We start from the raw sequence: 19,986 nt of genomic DNA on the forward strand, positions 1-19,986 counted from the left end.
GACTCAGGCGTGTTTGTAAGACCACAAAAGGGGTTGCTTCTGTGCTGTTAGGGCCAGACCCCGGCTCTGGGCAGGCGGGGGTGGCTTTCTGTGCCTCAGCTCCCCCTGCTGTGGAAAGGATCTGGAGTGACCACCCCCTCGGACGCCATGTGAGCAATAAGAGAGCTAGAAGGGCTCCGAGAACGGGCTGGTGCCTGGTGAGATCAGCTCTCTGCCTCCCCTGCCCCCGCTGGTGGGTTAGGGGGAGCAAGTTGCCCTGCCATTGTGTGCTCAAGGCCACCCAGCATCCTCAGATGAGAGGACAAGAGCCAGACCCAGCCTGAGTGAGGGGCTCAGGGGGCACTCAGAGTGGGGGTCAAGCTGGCAGGGCTGGACTAGTTACCACTGAATCCTTCCAAGGTAACAGACGCTTGTTATTCCCTGGTATTTATATGTGTGTGTATTGCTTTATTAAAAGCCCAGTTTCATTCAGCTTTGTCTCAGGTTATCTGTAACCTAGAAAAGCTACTTTTCTATCTAAAATGGACTGCCATTAAAATGAACAGTCCCCCAGTTTAGCCTGGGTTTTCTAGAGCTCTGCAAAGCTGCACGTTTGGAATGACTGGAGGAGAGTGGGCTGAAAGGTGGTAACTGATGTCCAGCTCAACTTACTTGGGTTTGCCTGTTGGACTCAGGGTAGATGCGTTTCCCACTGAAGCCCCCAGTAGAGGTGGTGGGTCTGTGATTTTGTGGTTTGATAGCCTGAGGGTGATGCAGACCTTTCCAGTAGAGGTCCAGTAATGAATATGTTGGGCCCTCACGTGTCATGTCATGTGAAATTGGCCACCATGCAGAAACGGGGGATGAATGGGGAACAGGGCTGTGCCCTCACGAGGTGTCATCAATGGACAGTTTCTTGTGTCTTCTGGGAACCTTCTGTTCCACTGGTTCTTCCAAAGTCACATGAGTTTCAGACGCCATCACTTGACGACTCAACTCTCCCAGGTGACTTTAGGCCAGAGTGAGGGAAGGAGCTGGGTTTCGAACCCAGAGCTTTGGTCAGATTCTGTGTTGGGAACACAGAGAAGTGTAGACTCCTGAGCTGGCCACCTGCCTAGAACCCATTGCAGAAGGGTTGCTCCCCTTCCCAGCCCTGGTGTTGCCTGGAGGTTAGGGGGAGAAGCTTCACAGACCTCTTGGGCTCCCAGCGTGGAGCCTGGATGCACAGGTCAGCTCAGGCAGTTGGGGGTCTAGGCAGGGTCGGCATAGGCTTCTGGGGGTCCAGGGAGGTCGGCTGAGTCCCCTCGTGATTTTGGAATTGGAAGGAGAAGCTGGCAAGGACCAGATGTCACGTGGGGGAGCCCAGAGTGACTGTCGGGGCCCAGAGGTCTGCTCTGGCCGTAGCCGGCACAACAAAGGCCACCTGCTGGGGCCCACCTCTTGCCTGAGGCTGGAGTGGGTGTGACTCCAGGCTGGTCACCCCAGTGCTCGTCTCTCTGGGACCTTGGTTCCCTCATCTCTGCCCTTCCTGCTCCCCCCACCCCCACCCCTCAGAGCAGCAGCAGCACCCAGACACCTCCCGACCCTGGTCCCGTTCACCTCACTGGCCAGAACCAGGCCTCCCTCTTGCCCTCCTCCCAGCTCTGGCACCCGGGAGCTCGGGACCTGTGAGCATTTGTGTTGGACCCATTCTTGGCCTTTGCAGAGCCAGGTCAGAGGTCACCCACAATCCGGGGCTACTGTCACTCGGCCAGCGAGCCTGGCGTGTGACAGGCTGGGGCCCCACTGGGTCTGTTCCCCACAGACGCCGCTTCTGGGAGGCTCAGAGGCCGAGCCGCTGCCCCGGCTCCTGAGGTCCGTCTCCACGCAGAGACGCTGTGCTCCCGTGACGTCAGCTCCTCGGCATCCAGGCCATGTTTTAGTCGGTGCCTCAGCTGCCGGCTCCAGCTTCCCCGGGGAGCCGGGTACCACCCGGGCCTGGAGACATGAGGAGGCAGGGATGTGAGAGGCGGGGGTCGGGCCGGCCAGCCTTCCTTTAAATATCCATCTGCCCTGGTGTGTGAACCCCTCCGCCTATTGTCAGGGCCCACGGGGAGCAGAGGGCAGCGTCCGCGCGTTCACGGAAGGAGGATGCCTTCTTTCACGCCCACCGCTCCGTAGAGCATAAAGAATCTGCCGAGGAGGCAGGAGAAGAAAGCCCGGTGAGTAACGTGCATCGCCCGGCGGCGTGCAGGCAGCGGTTGTGTCCGGACGCAGCCTCCCCGCTGCATGGATGCTCCAGACATGGGCGCGCTGGTGCTGCTGGCCCGGGCAGGGATGTGGCTGCTGCAGCTCCAAGCTGAGCCGCGGGGGGAGCAGCACTGTGGGGTGACAGGTTTTAGAAAAACAAGCCCCAGGAGAGCCTGCCCAGCGAGGGATGCGGCTGATGCGGGGGCGGGGGAGGAAAGGTGCCCCTGAGATGGACGGTGTGTGCCCGAGGCCTGGCGGCTGGTTGGCTCCGGAGCAGCCTCGTTTTCATCCGACACCCTCGCCCGGGGGCCCTGCTCACTCGCTCCTGGGAGTCCTGCTGCTGGGCTCCTCCATGGAGGGCCTGGGCGCAAGTGTGCATGTGCGTTGCCTGCTCTGCGCTCCGCGTCGCTGCCGCCCGAGTGTGGGCAGCTACCGAGATGGGGCCGCCCAGGCTGGCCGTGGCCGGCACCTGTTTCCCCGCCCTGAGCCCTGTCCACAGAGTAGCTGCGCTCCCGCGGCCCTGGCAGTCCCGTGGACAGCGGGTCGTGTCAGTGTGGCTCTTCCACCCGGCCCTGGGCTGTTGGCAGCGAGTGCGGCTGGGTCTCGGCTTCTTCGTCCTGACATGGTGGGAGGTACACGCGGATGCTGGGGCTGCGAGTCGCTGGTGGGGACAGGGGGATGTGGGTGCTCTTCTGACGTCCATTTTGCAAGATGTTTTTGCAAAAAACAAAAGAAGCAGGAGGCAGCCCCCCACTAGGCCGGCGGGGAGCAGGTCCCCCCATGTGGACAGTGCTGGGGTGACAGGAGGCTGTTCAGGCAGGGCCGCCCCTCCCCCAGAAGCAGGACCCTTGAAATCTGGCCGCTCTGCAGCCAGTCCAGGGTGTGGGGGTGACTCGGATAAATCATAGAATTTGGGATGCACTGGAGGGGTGCATGGCAGGGGAGATGGAGCGGGAGTTGCTCGCATGTGTGTGGCCACGGAGCAGAAATTAGCTGTGTCATAGTTTCTCTGGGCCGTCTCGGCCTGTTCCCATTCATGATCACGCGCCGTCTGTGCAGAGCTGGTGGGACCCTTGGTACAGGCAGGCTGCCCGGGGGCTCAGGACGTGGCCTTGGGGCCCAATGCCTCGGCTGGGTCTAGTCAAAGCCATGAATGGGGGACCGGTTGGAAGAGTGAGCCCGCCAGAACCGCAGCCATCCTGTCTGCGTTGGCACTGCCAGGTGGGGTTGTAGTGGGGCCCACCTGTATCCGTGTCCTGGTCCCATCTGTGTGGCTTTCTCACTCCTGTCTCCACTGCGTCAGCCACCGATAGACCGCCTTCACAGAGTTGAGAGCCGCTGACACTTACGTAAGGAGCGTGAGCTGTGTAACCTACCTGACTTTACCTCCAGGCTGCCTGCTGTTCAGTCGGTCACACGGAGCAGCGAGGAGCCCTCCTGGGCAGATGCCACCCTCAGGCCCCCTCCCTGGGCGCTGGCCTGGGGCCCCACAGAGACAGCCTGCTTCAGAAGATCCCCATCTTCCTGTCTTGTCCCTTTCCACATTTGTGCAGTGAGTTTGGGGGATGTGTCTATGCCCTAGAATGAAGCGGGGCCCACGGCAGTCCGTCCGTTGTGAGGTCTGTCCTTCTCAGTGCTCCAGCTGGCAGGTGCCTGGCTCAGGCCCCAAGCCCCACTGAGCATCCTAAGGCCCGGGGGCACCTGTCTCCTGCTGCTGTGGGGCGGCCCAGGGTGAGGGGACTGTCCTAAGTGCTGCCCTTGGAGCCAAGGCCTGGTGACGCCAGTCCTTGGAGGACAGACCCTCCTTCCAGGTGTCGTGTCACTGTGTCTACAGCCAAGAACAGAGATCAGTTCCTTTCTGTATTTCCTTGCCTAGATCTTGGGAATGGCACGTTTGGGGTGAGGGACCAGTAGGTCTGGCCCCCCCCCCCCCCTTAGTAGATGCCTCGTGCTGCTGGGCCTCTGCTTCTGGGGGGCAAGCAGCACTTGGGGCCACAGCTCCAGAAGGGTCAGATGTGTGTTTCATGCTGGGGTGGGGGTGGGGCCCCAGGCAGGCTTTCTGACCATAAAAGCTGGCTGTTCTGTGCAAAGGGCAGGAACAGCTTTGTCTAAGATCAGCCACCTGAACCGGCTACTCATCCAGCTTTCGAGTTGTTTTGGTCCCCAAATCATGGCTGTTATCTTTCACTCAGGAGGTGGCACTGCAGAATCCCCGCCATGCATGTGGACGTGGCGGTTTATTTTTAGGATCATCCTAAAATGTGGAGTAGGCCACCTTGTTCATTCTGCCTGGGCCCAGTCGGGTTCCACACCCCCTCATCCCCAGCCCCAGTTGCTGAACCACGAGCCTGCAAGTCTCCGTTTCCTCCAAGAGGCCCCCGATCAGGAGGGGTGAGGATCCAGGTTGACGACTAACCAGCCTTCTTGGAGATTATCTCAGAGGCTGTGATCTGATGGCCATGGAGGCTGCTTCATCTTCATTTTACTCCATGATGGTTTATGGGGTGAACAAGAGATTGTGCACGGGATGCTGGGGCTGGGGGGACCCTGAATTTGTGTTTTACTGTTTAATTTGGTAGTTATGTGTGTGGTCTTTTTAAAGGTTGCTCTTTTTCATGTGCTTTCTCTGGGAAGTTGAAGAGTTGATTTGCAGCAGCAAGGAGTGTCTCTGTGTGTGGGCACCCTGAGGGGAACTGCAGTCAGCACCCCAGGGCTGCCCTGGTCACCTGCCCCATGGCCCTCCTGCCCTGTGCCTTGGTTTCTTTTTCTTTGACATGGGATTGTCAGGAGGCTGGAACGAGGTCATGTCAAACAGGGTGGACATCTCGTCCTGGTCGGGACGTGCTCGTGTGTACGGTTTGTGTGATGTATTGTTTTCACATCTTGAATTTAAATTTGAGTTTTATGTATTTCTGTTTTAAGGTGCTGAATAGTCCATGTGGCTTAAAGAGAGAAAACTGGTATCACTGCCTCTTCCCCACCCTTGGCACATGTTTCTGCATTTCTGAATCTTGCATTTCCGTCAGAGGTGTTTCTTGTTCTGTCATGTCTCTGGACGCGGCAGTGCAGCACTCCTTCCCTCTGCTCCCAGTGGGATTGTTTAGTCACTGACTGTTTATGTCTACGTGACATAAACATTCACGTAGATCGTTCATGGGGCTTCCCTCGTGGCTCAGTGGTAAAGAATTTGCCTGCCAATGCAGGAGATACAGGTTCAGTCCCTGGGTCAGGAAGATCCCCTGCAGACGGATTTGGAAACCCACTCCGGAATTCTTGCCTGGGAAATCCCAGTGACAGAGGAGCCTGGTAGGCTACAGTCCATGGCATTGCAAAAGAGATAGACATAATTTAGTGACTAAACATAATTCAGTGACTAAACAACAACTTAATGCACAAGTAAATGTTTAAGAGCCACCAGCGTCATATTTCCTGTCTTGCACAGCTTGTAGTTTCTCTTGCTGTTGATACTTGTCTTGATTTTCTTCCTTAGAATTTTCTAGAAGTCCTGCCTGAAATATTCCCACAATCTTCTCAGTACATGGGCAACACTCCTGGGCACCCCCAGGCCCCACAGAGCATACCCAGGACCTCTCTTTGCTTTCATCCCTGAATCTCCCACTGCTCTGCTTTATCTGCCTCTTTCATCCCTGGTCCATCCTCCATCCTGTGATTTGGGAAAATGACCTGACCTTTCTGGGCCTTGTCCCCTGTCCTCTTTCTTGGCCTGGTCTCCGGTTAAGATGTTCTCCAGATACGTTCTGAGAAAGGGGTCTGGAGGGAAAGGAGAGTAAGTCTTTTGATACCTGGAGTGGATGTGCGTTTACCTGAGTAGAACACTTGGTGATAGTTTAGCTGGGTATGGAAGCCTATGTTAGAATCACCCCCATTGGCACATTGAAGGGACTGACCATGGCCCACTGGTTTCTGGTCTGATCATGAAGTCAGAGGCCAGTTTGATTGTTGTGGGATCTTTTTTCTGCTGAAGGTTTCTAGGATCTTTCGTTTCCTATATCCTCAAGTTTCATGACAACGTGACTCGATGAGAGGTGCTTTGTTTCCTGTGCTGGAACTTTCAGCATGGACGCGCCAGGCATTCCTGGTGGGACACTTCTGTTCAGTTATTCCTTTGACGGTTCACTCCCCTCTGGTACCCTTTTCTAGAATGCCCACCAGTGGTTTGTTGGAACTCTTGGACTGGTTCTATGATTTTCTGTTTTCCACTTCTGTTTTATTTTCTAGGTGATACCTTTAATTTTTCTCATCCAAACCATCTATTAAGTGTGTTGTCTTATCCTTATTTTTTAAGAGTTCTGTTTTGTTCTCTGAAGATTCATTCCTGGAATAGACTGTTCTGCCCTTGTTTCAGAGCTGGACAATCGTAGTGTTGCTTTGAGGTTATTAATTGTGGCGAGAGGCGCCGTCATACACAGTGAGTCACTGAGCACTTTGATGGCTTTAAGGCTTCACACACATGAACGCTTTAGTCCTCACGATCCTCTCTGGGCACCTGCTGCTGTTGTCTGTGTTCTGTGGAGAGAATGCCACCCACGGCACAGAGAGGTCAGATCATTTTCCCAAATCACACAGCTGTGCCTGGCAGAGCTGGGATTCATCTTCCGCAGGCTGGGTCCAAGTCTAGGCTCTCTGCTGAGAGTTTGGCTCCCACTCAGACCCTCTTAAATGGAGTGTGATTGTGAGCTCAAGTCCCCACTACTTCGAGGACCTAGTTCGTGAATGAGACACTGGCACCCATAGCCAGTGGGAGCAGAGGGGGGTGGGTGAAAGAGGAGCTGGTGTCTTCATTCTAAACATGTTCTTCATCCCTTCCCATGGTTCCATGTCCACCTAGGTTCTTTTTCGCAGCTTATTTTGCCGGGAGGTTTCCATCGGCCCCTGTGACCCACGATCACCAGCCCATAGGGATGGCCAGTTTGGTATCCCCACTGGGCTACTCCCAGGAGGCTGGGGTCTCATACTGTGTGACCAGGCTGCCACCATCCCCCTGGGTCAGGCCCTCATTCCATCTGCTGCCCAGGTGAGGATGGGGGTCTTCTCCTTAGAGTCTAGGAGTCTCCGAGTCAGGCCTCAGGGGCTCCTCCCTGTCTCGTCTCCTGTGACCACAGTTGGGGGGCTGCCTTCCGGGGTCCCACATGGTGTCATCACCCACCTCCTCTTTGCTGTGATGGGTTTATCGGTGTTTCTTTTCCTTTGACTGTGGTCTTGGAGGGAACATAGTAAGTGACTGTGTTCCTGCTGCTGTTTGCCTGGACACCTTCTATTAATAGATGGTTAAAACTGTGCAGAAGAACCTTGGCTGGTCAGGCCATCATGGGTGAACGTGGGTGGGTGTGGATGTTGGGAATCAGTGCGTCCTAGGGCCCAAGTGCCCATGGGACAAGGACTGGTGCTGCCAGAGGGGTGAGGGTGAGCAGGGGAGCCCCAGCGGCTGGGGACAGCAGAGCTGGCGCACTGTGGCTCTTCCCAGCCCAGCTCTGTGTGTGGGTTGATAGACACCATGTTTCAGAGCAGGCTTGGGTTTAGGGCGGGTCAGGGTGGTCCCGCAGCACCACCAGTGTGTGTGCCAGTCATGGCCGCTGATCCCGTGTTGGCCCGTTTCCATGGGCTCCTGTCCCACCTCACCCGGTGTCCTCATTTCCCACCCAGGCCCCCGTGTGACGTCAGTCGTCATGTGTGCTTGGGCTCCTCTGGCTGCGACAGGCCCCAGACCCCCTTGTTTCTGTGACCTTGGCCTGTGAAGGAGGTCTGGCCAGATGTCCGTCAGGTGCCCTGCTGCTGGGCTTTGTCTGATGTTTTTCTCATGCTTAGACTGGGGCAGGGCCTCCAGAGGAACCGCAGGACCACCACCCTGCTCAGCACATTGCACCAGGCCCTGCTCTCTCGCCCGTGCTCACGGCACCAGGTGACGTGGCCTTGCACCCCTGGCTGAGGTGTCTCTGCCAGGGGTCCCCTTGTAAAGCCCCTCTTTCCCTTTCTCACCCTGTTTTCTGAGGAAGGTAGCCAGCCCAGCCCACCTTGAGGGGAGGGGGTATCCACGTGGATTATCTGGACTTTTCTACTCAAGGTGTTTGATGTCACGCCATTTCCTTCTTTATGTTGGTCTGGACTCTCAGATGGTAATTTCATGCTCCTATTTTGTTTCTTGTCCACATTATTCCAACTTTGGCCACTGGGAGCTTGTGATGGGCCTGGGGAGCAAAAGGGCCAGACCCTGGCCAGTAGGGTGATGCTGGGTGCTCAGTGGTGGGTGGTAGGCCTGGAGCCCCCATGGTGGGGCAAGGCAGGGGGCTCTCCGACCCCCACAGGCAGGGACACAGACTTCCCTTCAGTCCCATCATCCGGGAGAGGTGGCCAGGGCTAGAGGGTGTGGAGGGCAGCACAGCTACGGCTGTGGACACGGGGTTTTCCCAGGGAGCACGGTCAGTTCTCTGCCACCCGTCCTCCTGTTAAGTGGTGGTGGTGACAGGCTGATCTGGCCGTCACAACTCCAGGCGAGTCCCCAGGTCAGACGCTGCAGTGCTGCCCCAGGAGAGCCCAGGCATATTCTGGCTGCTCTCCTGACCGACCTGAGCCGGAGTGGCTGCATGTGGCTCCCTTCAACCCTGGCTGCCTCCCCCACCTCCATCTCTGGTGTTGTCTGGGGAGGGAACCCTGAGTGGGTGGGGAGCTGGGGCTGCCGAGCAGTCATCCAGGATCAACCAGGCAGGGGCACCTTTCCACTGGTGCCGTGTGTCCCTTGGCTGGTGTGAGGTGAGTTTGCAGGAGACTCGGGGTAGCTGACTAAGCATCAGTGACTGTTTTGCCCTGGAGGCGGCTGAGCACTTGGAACGTGTAAGCTTGCTCTCCCATGTCGCTCCTGCCCATTTCCCTGGTGCAAATGCTGCTGCTGCGGCCGACCTGGAGCTGCCCGGTGACCTGACTGCAGGCAGGAGATGCACAGTCATCAGAGAAGGTCAGAGGGCGACTCGGACACCGGGTCTCAGCTGGTTGATCCCCACAGCTCAGAAATGCCACTTCCCCAGGCTGCCCCCTTCAGAGCCGTACCCATTGCTATTCAAAGTCGATGGGCGAGCCTAGTGGTGGGTGGCTCCCTGGAGCAGCCCTGAGGACGTGGGCAGGGGCAGAGCGGCTGCACGGTGACAGGACTGATTGAAGCCGTGGTGAGGGTTGTCACACTGCAGAGACCAGCTTTAAACACCCCGTTCCCAGGTTTGCGTTCCACGTGTTGCTCTCCTGAAAGCACTGAGTCTCAGAACAGACCGTGTGGACCACGTACTCCTCCTCCTCTTGCCACACTGTGCTGTTTATCACACTTTTTCCAAATCCTTTGTTGTCTGGAGCAGCCTTTCCAAGCCGGTGCCACCCACTCCGTGGTCCTGCTTCTAGCACTGGTGTCCCAGGTCCATGGAATGAGGGGAGGTCTGGGATGGAGGCTGAGGGTGTGTGTCTGCTGCACGTGGTGTGGGCCTCTGTGGGAGGGTTGTTGTTGTTGGGGCACTCATGTAGCCAGTTTCTCTTGCCGTCACTCCCTTTCCTGGTGGTGGTGTGGTTTAGTGGCTCAGTGTGTTCTACTCTTTCGCAAGCCCATGGACTGTATAGCTCCCAGGCTCCTCTGTTCATGGGATTTCCCGGGCAAGAATACTGGAGTGGGTTGCCATTTCCTCCTCCAGGGATCTTTCCTGACCCAGGGATCGAACCCGTGTCTCCTGCATTGACAGGCAGATTTCTTATTGCATTGTATCCATGTGGACTGGGATTTTTCTGAATCGTGAGTTTATTAAAATTCATTTTTATCATTCCTTTTGGGGCTCCAATTTGCTGCATTTGGCTGGCAGGGCCTGCAGAAGCGGTTTCTGCCGATGTGGGGCACGTCCCCCCAGCATTTAAGGGGGTCCCCACTTTCTGGCACAGTTGCTTCTGGGACTAGCAGGCACGGTCCTTGTCCAGCCTGGAGTTGCTCCGGGGACCTGGCCTCCTTGGGGTGGAGGGGACTTTTGGAGGCAGGTCTGGGCTCTGTGTGCCCCTCACACCCAGGAGTGGGGCCTAGGCTTATGCTCTGACCCTCGAGCTCCCACCTGGACTGGAGCTGCCCTGCCTCCAGACGCCTGCCTCAGGCCTCCTGGGCTCCTCAGCCCCAGTCCACTGCATCAGGACACGTGTGCCCTGCCTACGTGCCAACATGCCTCCCTTGCAGCCTTGGTCCTTGGACTCTGCTACCCTGACATGGGTTCAGTTCAAGTGTGGCTCCTGGGGGGTCACCTGGGCCCCATGGCCCCCTGGGTGTTGTCAATGCAATGGTCAGCTGGGTTTATTTCTTTCTGTCTGCACTCACTTTTAGGGTATGTCCCCATCTTTGTTTGTTTATTGAGGAATTCTGTGATATTACATGAATTGAATCAAAAATAAAAACTCTGCACAAAGATTCCTAATCATGTACCTTCAGCCCATGTGCAGCCAATTTCATTCATCTTTTGTGCTTATTCTTCCTGTGTTTCTTTTTGGAAAAATAGGGGTGTGTGTGTGTGTGTCTTGTGATGGTGGTGGTTTAGTCACTAAGTCGTGTCTGACTCTTTAGACCCCATGGACTGTAGCCCTCCAGGCTCCTCTGTCCATGGGATTCTCCAGGCAGGAATCCTGGGGTGGGTTGCCTTTTCCTTCTCCAGGAGGAAATGTGTGTTTTGTTCACCCTTTTCTGCTGCATGAAGAGTAGCCTGGTACATGTGCATGTGTTTGCTTGTACTTTCTGCACTTGTCTGCTTTTACACATGTATGTGCATTTGTATTTAGTATGAGAAGTAAAGCTAAATGATAACTTTTAAAATACAAACAGCATTCCAAAATCTTGAAAAATCACCTTAATTACACTCATCATTAAATATCTGCTTGGCATGATCCTATAATACATTTCTTTAATTTTCTTCTCAAATGACAGTTTTGCAATGTTTCCTGTAGAGAAACCTCAAAGATAATTACCTCAGTCTTTCCCATTGTATACGGTTTCCCTTGTGGCTCAGACAGTAAAGAATCCGCCTACAATGCGGGAGACCCTGGTCCGATTACTGGGTCAGAAGATCCACTGGAGAAGGGATTGACCCACTCCAGTATTCTTGGGCTTCCCTGGTGGCTCAGACGGTGAAAGAATCTGCCTGCAGTGTGGGAAACCTGGGTTCCATCCCTGGGTTGGGGAGACCTGGAGGAGGGCCTGGCAAGCTACAGTCCGTGGGGTCACAAAGAGACACGACTTTCACTTTCCTGTTGTATAGTTGACAAAAGTTTACTTTGGGGCCATTTAGAAAAAAATTTTTTTTCACCCCCACAAACTACTATTGGAGGGCCTTCCCTGGTGTCCAGTGGCTAAGACTCCACACTCCCAATTCAGGGGGCCTGGGTTCAATCCCTGGTCAGGGAACTAGATCCCACATAAGGAAAAGTTTGCATGCTGGAGCTAAAAGACCAAAAAGAACCCATAAACAAAAAGTTATTGTTGGAAATGTCACATCTATTTTTAGGATTATTTTCTAATTTTGGAAAAACCTCAGTTTCTTTCATTTTTGACTTGTAAGACTTCATAATATTTCAAATTTTCTCATGCAGTGACTCATCTTAAATATTCTTTGAGATGATAATCATGCATTTACCATTTTGCTGTCCAGGTCCTCATAGATGCACACTGCATGAATTTTGTGTTACCTTCATTCACATTGCAGTTTTTAGAGATGCTTGCAGTGTGTGACTTGACTCAGTATTTCTGTAAGTGTGTGAAGCACAGTGAGTCACACAGAAGCACCAGCAGCCCCTGGCCCTGCTGGAGGCTGGTGCCCTCAAACAAAGTGATGCTGCGTCAGAGCTGGGATGGAGGTGCCGGTCTCTGTCCTGCAGAGCAGCTGGGACCAGCCAACTCCGGAGCATCCACGACCCTCCACGGCCCCCTCGTCCCTCATACATCTTCTTCAGTCAGCCATCGCCGCTTAACACAGGACATAAAAATCACCGTCTCAACCCTGCTTAGGATTCTCTTTTAAAATTAAGGTTTTATTTTATAGGACAAGTTTAGATTCGCAGCAAAATTGAAAGAAAGATACAGAGAGTTCCCACACATGTCCCACCACACACACGACCTGCCCATTATCGACACCCCCGCCAGAGGGTACCTTGTTACGTCTCCCAGATCCCACAGTTTACGCTGGGGGTCCCTCTCGGTGTTATGCGTTCCGTGTGTTTGGACAAATGTACAGTGATGTGCACCCACCACTGTTGCATCACACACAGCATTTCACTGCCCTGAAAGCCTTCTGTGCTCCCCCTGGTCACCCCGCCCACGGGAGCCACTCATCTTTTACCGTCTCCAGCATTTTGCCTTTTCCAGATTGTTTTATGTTGGAATTATACAGTATGTAGCCTTTTCAGATTGGCATCTTTCACTTAAGTCATATGCATTTAAGTTTCCTCCATGTCTTTTCATGACTTGATGGCTCATTTCCTTTTTAAAAAAAATTTATTTTTATTTTTGGCTGCCCTGGGTCTTCGCTGCTGCACATGGGCCTTCTCTCGTCGTGGCAAGCGGGGGCTGCTCTCTAATCGTGGTGCACCGGCTTCTCTTTGTTGTGGAGCATGGGCTTAGTAGTTGCCACTGTCAGACTCTAGAGCACAGACTCAGCAGCTGTGGTGCACCGGCTTAGGTGCTCTGTGGCATGTGGGATCTTCCCGGACCAGGGCTTGAACCAACATCTCCTGCATTGGCAGGTGGATTCTTTACTACTACACCACCAGGGAAACCTGGCTCATTTCTTTTTAGCTGGGTAGTATTTCCATTGTCTGGCTAGAACAGTTTATTTGTCCATCACCCACTGAAAGGTACCTTCATTGCTTCCGAGTTTTGACGGATATGAATAAAGCTGTTGTAAACATCTATGGGCACGTTTTTGTACAGACATGGTCTTCAGCTCCTTTGGGTAAACACCAAGGAGTGTGGCTGCTGGCTTGTCTGGTAAGACTGTGTGTAGTTTCATAAGAAAACTCTGAACTGTGTTCCCAAGTGGCTGCACCATCTGCATCCCCATCAGTGGCCACCGAAGAGTTTCTGTTGCTCCAGTCCTCACCAGCATTTGGTGCCGTTGTGTTCTGGGTTTTGGTCGTTCTAACAGGGCATCCTAACCACTTTTAATGTGTGGTTCAGGGGTGTTAACCATATTCCCATGTTGTACAGCAGAGCCTGAGAATTCTTTCATCTTCTCATCTGCTTTTAAACAGAGTTCTGTGAGAAACAGAATAAAAGACAGGTTTGCTGCCTCATAGCTTAGAGTCATGGTGTTGTCACAGGCTGACCGTGCCCACAGTGGGGCAGAGCCCTGCTGACCGTGCCCACAGCCGGGCAGAGCCCTGCCTCCCAGAGAGCAGTGGTGGTAGTACCGTTGACAGGGAACTGAGATGCCAGGTGGTCCTTGCACTTACGAGCCACTGGTAAGACCTTGCTCAAAAGCATTTTAATGATTCCCTTATTCTTGCATAATATGGGGTTTTTGGAGGGGAGGGGACATTTTTTTGGTCTTATCTCATCATCCAGAAATTCTTATTGTTGTTAGCACAGGGCTGTGATAAGGTATCTGAGCAATGTGTGTGTTATGTCATCAAGAAGACTTGTGGGAAGAATAAATTAATAAGCCGAGGTGGTTTTTCTTCTGAAGCCGGCATTTAGGGGGTTAGGGTGCCATCTTTCTGCCCCTGTGTGTGGAGAAGTGACCCCCCAAGGAAGGATGTGTGTCCTAATGGGGCAGGCACGTCCCATCCGGCTGGCCTCCAGGGAGCTCGTGCCCCCAGGGAGCTCGTGCCTGGTGTGGAGGCCCTGGGGGCAGCGGTGGAGGCAGTGTCCAGGCAGCCGTGGGGGGAGCCCTGGCTTCGAGGTGGGGCTGCAGGTGGGCTGTGGGGACGGCACGAGGGGCTGGCTGCCTGGTGACTGGCACGTGTTGGCAGCCTGGACACGTGGCCTGAAGGCATCCTTTGTTCTGCTGAGGCAGAGCCATGGCTGAATAGCGGCTTTCTCTGCGCCCTCCATTTCTCTGTGGCCTTTACTACCTCCGTCCTGCTCTTTCCCTCTCATGTGACCTGAGGACAGTCGCAGCCTCTCCAGGTCTACCTGGCCCAGGCTCCGCCCCCTTACCTGATGACCCTGCCCCTGCAGCCTGACAGAGCCTGTAAATGGGCTCTCCCTGGGCTGACTCCCCATGACCCCCAATCTCCATCTCGCCAGAGTCAGGGGCCCTCTCTGCCCCAGCCCCCACCTCCCTCTGCAAAGGCAGCTGTGTCGGGGGGCGGGCAGGCCCTCCACCCTTGTCTTTCTCCCCATCACCTTCCACCCCATCTCCCTCCCCACCCCCTCCCATCCCTGTCTCCTTCCTGCCCCTCTCCCATTCCCACCCCCATCTCCCTCCCCACCACTTCCCATCCCTGTCTCCTTCCCGCCCCTCTTCATCCCCACCCCCACCTCCCCCATCTCCCCATCTGCTCCCAGCCCTGTATCCCTCCCTACCTCTTCCATACTGTCCTTCTCTCCATGAAGACCAACCCCCACAGCCTTTCCTCTCTCCCCAGTACACAGGACTCTTGTGCTGGAGGTTGGAGTTGGCCTGCTTTGATCTCAGGTGCAGTCTCCATGGGCATTTATCAGATGGGCTTCTGTGAAGATGTCCCCTCCTTAACACCAAAGGTCCCCCAACTCCAGGACTGGTCAGCAATGGGCTGCACATGCTGCCCGCTGCCCGGGAGGACTGGCAGCCCTGCTATGTGGGTCAGCCTGCCAGGGCCTCAAGCCAGCCAGGGCTGGATCATGTGTGCCGCTCCCTGAAGCTTCCGCCACCGCAGCATCTTCACTCACCATCTTGGGGGGAACAGTGGTGACCAGGAGTGGACAAAAAGGCCAAATCAGACAGACAGGACTTTCCAGTTTGTATTTAGACAGCATTTCTGGTTGAAACCACAAGCACATGTTGACTGCAGAAAATCTGAAACAGGCAATAAAACAGAAAGGAAAAATTTTAATTGCCCTTTCTGGAGCTACCCAGTGAGTGGATCCTTTTAAATTCTAATCTAGTCTCACGTGCTTACTAATGTTATGGTGCTGTGGAGGCATCACGTTAGTTAAAATTCCTCCCCATCTTCAGCTTGGCTGCAGGCGGGTAGCAGCTGCTAGTGGCCCCGGGGGCGGCAGGGTTCCCTGGGCTGCGCTGTGTCAGCCCCTCTGGTCGACTCGTCATTGCCTTGGCGCAGAATCCCAGACCAGCAATCACTCTGGCCAGGAACATCAATGTATTTTAATCATTTAGAATCATTTTATAAAGCCACCAGTCATTCGGATCAGGGGCCACCCTGTGACCTCATTCTAACTTCCAAATGAGGGCACGGTCTGAGGTACCGGGGGTCAGGACTTAGCATTTGGGTTTGGGGGAATGCAATTTGGCCCGAATGGGACCTGCAGAAATTGAATCCTGGGGTCCGCACAAGTTCACAGCCTGGCAGGTCTGCAGTCCTTGTGGTCAGCTGTCCTTGGCGTCCTCTCCCAATTGGGAACAAGAAAAATGCCTGAGGATTTATAGTGAATGGTGTGTGACTGACCACAGAGGACCCTGCTAACCAGGACCCCAAGCCCAGTGTCCCCACAGGGTCCATCACACCACCTGGAGGACGTGGTGAGGCTCTGACGTCCTACTCTGCAGCTGCCCCTTCCTGGACAGGAGGGCCCGGTCACTGGGGAGTCCTGAGCTCATGTGGTCGTGAAGAAACCTCTGACACTTCTCTAGAGAGGCCATCACACATGTAGGAATGAAGGGTTGCGCCTCGTTTCCTGTGTCCAGCATGCGGTTTGCTCTTCAGATCCCACGTGGCTGAAGTGTCAGAGAGAGCCTGTCCAGATATTTCCACCATGTTAGTTTAGTTTTCTGTATAATATGCAGAACTTCGTTTTTCTTGACATTGTGATCTAAGCAGATCATTGAATACACTTTGTAAAGACCACTTATGAAGACCAGCCAATGTACATGGACACACTTTAAAAAAAGGGTTAGAAAACTATGGCCAACGCACCAAATCCAGCCCACCTTTGTTTTTTGTTGTTTTAAAAAATGGTGATGAAAATATACTTGATCCCATGATCCATGGCATCCCATCATTTCATGGCAAATAGAAGGGGAAAAAGTGGAAACAGTGACAGACTTTATTTTCTTGGGCTTCAAAATCACTGTGGATGGTGACTGCAGCCATGAAATTAAAAAACACTTGCTCCTTGGAAGAAAAGCTGTGACAAACCTAGACAGCATATTAAAAATCAGAGACAGACCTCACTTTGCCGACAAAGGTCCATATGGCCAAAGCTATGATTTTTCCAGTAGTCATGCAGAGATGTGAGAGTTGAACCACATTTAAGGCTGAGTGCTGAAGAATTGATGCTTTCGAAATGTGCTGGAGAAGACTCTGGAGGGTCCCTTGGACTGCACGGAGATCAAAGCAGTCAATCCTAAAGGAAATCAACCCTGACTGTACATTGGAAGGACTGATGCTGAAGCTGAAGCTCCAATACTTTGACCACCTGATGTGAAGAGCTGACTCAGTGGAAAAGACCCTGATGCTGGGAAAGATTGAGGGCAGAAGGAGAAGGGGACGACAGAGGATGAGATGGTTGGATGGCATTAGTGACTGAATGGACATGAGTTTGAGCAAACTCCAGGAGATAGTCAAGGACAGGGGAGCCTGGTATGCCGTGGTCCATGGGGTTGCAAAGAGTCAGACATGACTAAGTGACTGAACAACAAGAAAAAAAATAGGCTTCATATAAAACTTGCCACTTTAGCCATTTTTAAGTGCGCAGGTCAGCAGTTAACGTGTACTCACATAGTTGTGGAGCCATCACCGTGATCGTCTCCAGAACTTTCTCCTCTTCCCAAATTGAAACTCCATCCCGTTAAACACTCCGCACCCCTCCCTTCTGACACCCACCTTCCAGGTCCTTCCGGAAGTGCCATCTTACATTGTTCTTTCACGTCTGCTTGTGTCACTTGGCACCGTGTCCTCGAGGTTCACCCATGTTGCAGTGGGTGTCAGACTCTCCTTTTTATGGCTGAATCATCGTCCATCGTGTGGATGGACCACACTTCACTTATCCATCACCCACTGATGGACACTGGTTTGCTTCTGTCTTTTGGCTGTTGTGAATAACTCTGCTCTGAACATGGGTGTACAAATGCATTTTCAGGGCCCTGCTTTCAGTTCTTTTGGGAATATACACACAATTGGAATTGCTGGATCGTAGGATAATTCCATTTTTAATTCTTTGAGGAACCACCAGACTGTTTTCCGAAGGAGCCACGCTAATTTACATTCCTACCAACAGTGCACAGGCTTCCAGTTTCTTCACTTTCTCATCAACAGTTAGTTTCTGGTCTTGTTTTCTGGGAGCCACCCTATTGGGTGTGAGGTGGTGTCTCATGGTGGTTTTGATTGGCGTTTCCCTAGTGGTCAGTAATGTTGAGCATCTTTTCTCGTTCATCGGCTGCCAGTATGTCGTCTTTGAGAAACATCTGTTCAGGTCCTTTGCCCAGTTTAGAATGGGATTGTGTGCCTGTGTATTTGTCGATTGTCCTGGTCGGTGTATAATGACTGACCCACTGCTGTGCACGTTGGGCTCAGCTTTCTCTACTTGAACCCACTGGTTGGCACGTCAGAGCAAGGTTGTCCGAGGAGCTGACTTCAGGTGGAGAACAGACGGGCATCTGTGATGTCAGTGTGAAGATTGACCGGTTTTCCTTCTCTTTTCGTTCTTCTGATATTTTCCATGTCTCTTACCACCTATTTTTATAGCATAAAAATTCATTACGAAGGAGAAAGGCTCATGTGGAGGAGGGACTCTTGAATCAGAAGGTACTTGGGGGCCCGTGAGTCAGTCAGTCTGTCCCCATGAGAACATCCTTCCCCGTGCTCCTGTGGGGTCTGCCCAGTGGCGGCTACCCTGTCTGTCCAGAACCCCTAGATGCTTGGTCACATCAGCAACACCCCCCCCAACCCCCAGCATGTTTTGCTACATGAAGCGACCCCGCGGGATAACAGAACGAGATGGAATGAGTCCAGGGCTCTGGGCCATCTGTGGGGTGATGGGCACACCTGGTGTTGAGGAAGAAAGCCCTGCACCCGGTGGGCCGCTTCGCTGGGAGGAGGGCAGGCGGCGGGGTCCCACCTCGGGACAGCCCGGGGGAACAGAGCCCAGAGCAGGCGCCTCCCTCCGCTCTGGCCCCTCTGGGAGCACCTGCTGGTGAATGCAGACCACCTTCGCCTTCTCGGCTTTGGGGCCGTGGAGACTCACCAGGGTCCTGTGGATCTGAAGGCCTTGGGTCCATTTAGAACAGAGACTTCGCTGAGCTCCGCGGCGACATTCTTGGGAGTGAACAGAACAAGCATAAATTATTCATGGATTTTAGCTGATCTGTTTTTGTACAAAGGGAGCTTTTAAAGTTAATTATTTTTAAGCAGTAGAGGATGGTTTATCTGAGAAAGCTGGAGGCTCGGTTTTCAAGGTGAGCAGATGGCAGTGGGGTGGGGCATGGGGTGGGGGTCTGGGCCCTGTGCTCAGAAAGGAGAGAGGCCCAGATGTCGGGAAGGGTTTGGGGGTCGCTCTGACTTCAGTCCCGGCCAAGACTTTAAACTCAGCTCCACCATCTTAAACCTTGCAGGCCTCTGACACGCCGGCCCCCAGGGTCAGGGAAGGCCCTGCCGCTCTCCAGGGACTGCCCTGTGGTCCAGGTGTAGGCACAGCCCCAGTGCACCGGGACGCCCTGTAGCGGGTCTCGGGAAGCAGATCCACAGACATGTTGCAACGCCTGCGAGGGTCTCCCGCCAGGAGGGAGGCTGAAGCCAGAGTCTCTGCAATCCCTGCCCAGTAGGGAGGAGGCGGGCAGCCCATGGGCTGAGCTGGCAGCTGCTGTTCCTTTGAAAAGTGCTTCCTCCTGGGTTTAGACAGGGGTGGGCGGGTGCAGACACCGTGTGGACGTGATGTGGGCGGGCGAGGGTGCTGTGCAGACAGGTGTGGACACGCTGGACGTGGACGGTGTGGACAGAGGGCCTGCAGCACTTGGTCCCCTCTATTCCGGCGCCTGCTCACACTTGGATGGCCTTGGAGGGGGTGCACCAGGTAACCACAGGTATGGACACAGATGCTTGCATGCGGGCACAGGTAGGGGCCTCAGTGCTAGGTCCAGTCCACACCCCTCATCAGTCTGACCTGAGGGCCACGTCTCCTGCCAGACACCCCCTTGTCCCACCTGCTGTGGGTGATTTCCCAGTTTGTCACATCAGAGACTTCCCAGTGACTTCCTGGTTTGTCATGTCGGAGCAGCCACCTTCCAAGAGAGCCCACATGTCCTTCCATTTTGATGCACAGTTTCAGGGTTCTCCTTTGCCATCACCTCTCCACCCCTGGGAGGCAGCCCCCTTCTGTCCCTAGATCCCATCTTTGGTGTGAAATGAAAGAAACCTGGTTCCAGCCTGAACTGCATGTCCCAGGGCCTGTGGCCTCCCTGTGGTCTCCGCATGTGGCCGTGTTCTTATGTGTGCTGTGCTGGCCCACAGCATGGACAGTGGTCACCAAGGGGTGATCAGGTCTTTTCTGAGGCTCCTGCTGTGGCCCTCCCCCAGCCACCCCACCGCAGCCCATCTCCCACCTCCCATGTTGGCTGTTTTTGGCCTTGAATTAATTTCTTGTTCCCCAGTCATTTTTCTTAA

The 19,986-nt window shown here is 54.1% G+C and overlaps 1 protein-coding gene and 1 long non-coding RNA gene across 6 annotated transcripts in view; one reads left to right on the forward strand and one right to left on the reverse strand.

The window, feature by feature from the left end:
- PRKCZ (protein kinase C zeta) overlaps positions 1 to 19,986 on the forward strand; it is a 100,040-nt gene that overhangs the window by 17,473 nt on the left and 62,581 nt on the right. The window contains exon 1 of one of the 5 annotated variants that reach the window (XM_086344139.1): positions 2,055 to 2,180. The exons of 3 other annotated variants lie outside the window; for them this stretch is intronic. The gene's annotated coding sequence lies outside the window, so the exon portion shown is untranslated. Of the gene's footprint in view, positions 1 to 2,054; positions 2,181 to 18,755; positions 18,783 to 19,986 lie in introns of those variants that run through there. One more of the 5 variants, XM_086344140.1, reaches the window with a different exon arrangement.
- Positions 15,156 to 18,706, reverse strand: LOC147356502 (uncharacterized). The gene is made up of 2 exons (XR_015143324.1): positions 18,572 to 18,706; positions 15,156 to 18,060 (listed from the first exon to the last, which is right to left on the reverse strand). It is a non-coding gene; the product is annotated as an uncharacterized LOC147356502 (long non-coding RNA).

Source organism: Bos grunniens, chromosome 16 (genome assembly GCF_055505025.1).
Source record: "Bos grunniens cultivar Pamir isolate PY7600 chromosome 16, Bosgru_T2T1.0, whole genome shotgun sequence".
In the NCBI taxonomy this organism is placed as follows: Eukaryota; Metazoa; Chordata; class Mammalia; order Artiodactyla; family Bovidae; genus Bos; species Bos grunniens.